This window comes from Trachymyrmex cornetzi, unplaced genomic scaffold (genome assembly GCF_001594075.2).
Source record: "Trachymyrmex cornetzi isolate Tcor2-1 unplaced genomic scaffold, Tcor1.1 scaffold517, whole genome shotgun sequence".
Lineage (NCBI taxonomy): Eukaryota > Metazoa > Arthropoda > Insecta > Hymenoptera > Formicidae > Trachymyrmex > Trachymyrmex cornetzi.
This window is the reverse complement of record NW_017299826.1, coordinates 54,157-57,504: the sequence shown is the minus strand read 5'-3', so window position 1 is coordinate 57,504 and position 3,348 is coordinate 54,157. Positions and strand designations below refer to the sequence as shown.

The window sequence follows — 3,348 nt, the reverse complement described above, 5'->3', positions numbered from 1 at the left end:
TCTTGTGATATGCGTTATTTCATAGAAAATACTATAATTATTTAAATATACAACGCTATAATTATTTAAATATATAATGTCGTATAACGAATGTATATGCCCTTCAACCAGCAAGTATTGAACGACAGAATGAGCACACAGATAATCTAGATTAGATCCCATTTCTTTTTGCGGAATATTTATTCATGTGTTATTATGAGGGATAAACGATTATATACGTGCAACTATACTTGCAACATTATGTCTTTATACTAGGTGCAAATGCGTTTAATGGATGCTTTTTACTCACATGGCTTCTAACGACATGTGTCGACTTGAGTTAAAGCTGATAACTTTAATAAAATATTTTATATATTGAAGTTAAACGCACAATCCGGGAAAAAATATATCTTGTATAATTATATATAGGTAGAAAATATAAAAAATGTAAATTAACACACACACATATATTACATACAACTATATGTACATAAGACAAGAATTTTGTAAATTTCAATCATTTCCAGAAACTTTTTGCGATTTCTTTCTTAAAAAATATTATAAGAATGATTAAATGAATTACAAGTATACATTTTGAATAATTTTAATTTAAGGATAAATTATTTAAGGATAATTTATCGACAATGATTCCATGTTGCTGATAAAATAATATATTACATTTTATGCACTTACAAATTTACAGATATGCACTGTGGCTTCGACAAAACAAGGCAATAAGAATGTACGAATTATGGACCCGCTGTTGTTGTAATTCGTTCTTTCCTTTACACTCTTTAGATGTATTTATCAGAATATTTACAATGAGTGTAAAAATCTATCTTCTATACTACCTATATGCTAAATACAATTCTCTCGACCCGTCAATTCTAGCTAAAACGATTATCAATATTCTTGAGAATAATCTCTTCAAAATCGAATTAAATTAACTAAATTGCAATTTTTTTAAATCCAAGAGATGTTCTTTAGTTAATTTTTTAAATTCAAATATAGAATTTCAAGATTCTAAATGTACAGCGATATCAAAATTTCCTTAAATTTACAAATATATAGGAAAAAATTCGGTTTTTTAGATCTCTTAGAATTTAAGTTCTCCGAAATTAAACTTCGAAAAAGAACATAAAAATTCGACAATTTAGGTCTTTTTTTGTTGTTAAACTAGTACATTATACATACTTAAAATAAAATAGATATTTAAAATTTGAAGACAGTAAGACAGAAAATTTTAAAGTGCAGCGACAAAAATCTGGCCTGCTTTCTCTCTACATTTACATTTTCCATTTTTCCTCTGCTGCACTTTTTGTATTTTTATATTTCATTCACCTATGCTCTAATCATCTATGTTTAACTCGCATATTTCTGTGACAAACTTATCTCTAAAAAAATATATGTATTTATATTGCGCCGAAGTCTCTCCCGTACTTCAGTCCACCTGTTATCGATCGCCAAGGAATCAGACAAAAGAGGATCTCTCTACAACATAGTGGTTTTGTGTTCAGGACACCTATCATATAAAACAAATCAGAATGAATTTTGATCGGAATTATTCCGTTTTCTCTAGATTTCTATTGTGTTTAAAAAAGGGAATAATTAATTTCAATCGAAATTCATTCTATAATACATCCTACAGTTCTGAGCTTTTAACACTTCTGTCATTTCTCAATAAAGTTCTCATTCCCGTTGTACTGTTGTGCACATTTATTTCAGTGCGATTAATGTGTCCTCCATGCGAAACGTGCGGGCGTAACGATATATACACATATATTATAAGTATCTATATATGTAGATAAAAAAAATTCTTCCTTATAAACGCGTTCATGTTAATTTACTCACGATAAGAGGTATAAGTAATCCAACAGACTAAGTTTCACACTTCTTGATGAAATATCTACGTCTAGACTGATATAAAAATAATGTATCATGCAATGTAATAATACTGTAACAACAGATGCGCCGTGACCCATGCGAGTTTTACAAATTTTCTGATTGCTTACTAAACTGGCGATAATCGCGCATCAAAGTAGCAGAGAATCCGTGATTATTAAAATGGAAGATTAACCAGATGGAACTGTACAGCTTGCAGTAGAACGATTATTAATTTATAATGTACCGCCAACACATTTTCGCCAGTTCTGAATACTCTAATACTCTATCGGCATTCCCGAGATCGTAAATCTGATATAATCTTTATACTTCTTATTTATTTACGTGTTTTCTTTTTTATCTTCAAATTTGCTTCGAATTTTCTGAATTCTGACCATTCCTTGATCTACTTTACGTATTTCTCTTAATTAACACTTAATTAGTTTAAAATTTTTTTCATTTGCATTATAATATCCTAAACCATGACGTCCTATAAAATTTTATAGAATTATATAAAAATTAAATAAACTTTTTAGAAAAAAAATTTGTAGAATAAAATAAAATTTCAATTCGAACAGAATATAGAATACGGTGATAAATATGTGAGAGAGTCGACGATTATGAATTCTAAATTCTCAAACTACGCGTTCCACTTTTCTTCTTGTTTTTAAAATCACAGAATTTGGTCTAATAATTGCAAAAACTGTCGGAATCTTCATGACCTAATCATGGTGTTCAACAGACGCAATTGCCAAAAGTTAACTCCGTGGATACATCAAAACGCCGTAAATCCACGATTCTGATAGCAGTTATGGGGCGACGGAAGCCAGAACCTCCGCCATCGCCTTGCCGGTCTCCTGCACCATGCTCTTCAGGTAGCCCGTGTCTTTTTGCAGCAGCATGTGAGGATGATCGAATGCGTACGATATATAAAAGTTCGCAGTTTAAGAGATAGTTTATATCGAGACTATTATAAATAAAAGAGAAATGAAGTATTTTCTTAACGTAATTAGTATTATTTATATAGTCAAAGATTTTGTAATTCTGTATCAACTAATAAGTGACTTACTCAACAAAAATTCTAATGAAACAATACAAAAATGATCAAAGGGTAAATTCGCAGAATTTATACAATAAAATATTTATATAATTTATGTTGCTTTAAAAGATTGTAAATAAATTTCATAATCTGGAACGAGAAGTATAAAATATGTCACAAGAATGACCGATAAATTCATAGTTACATTGATTTTCCACAACCACAGAAAGGAAAGATTTTGTGACCTACTTAAATTCATTCAATGGGTCGCTCTAATCATAAAAGACAAAATAAAAGAAAATTGACTCACCACCACGTTACCGGCGTCCATCACCAAGATACGATCGCTGTACATAACGGTGTTGAGTCGATGAGCAATTGTTAGCACTGTACACTTCTCGAATTTTTTCCTGATAGTTGTCTGGATGAGTTCGTCTGTTCGCGGGTCC

General features: G+C 30.3%; 1 pseudogene; it reads right to left on the bottom strand.

The window, feature by feature from the left end:
* Positions 1–517: 517 nt before the first annotated feature.
* Positions 518–3,348, bottom strand: part of LOC108765734 (probable multidrug resistance-associated protein lethal(2)03659) — a 16,736-nt pseudogene continuing 13,905 nt past the window's right edge.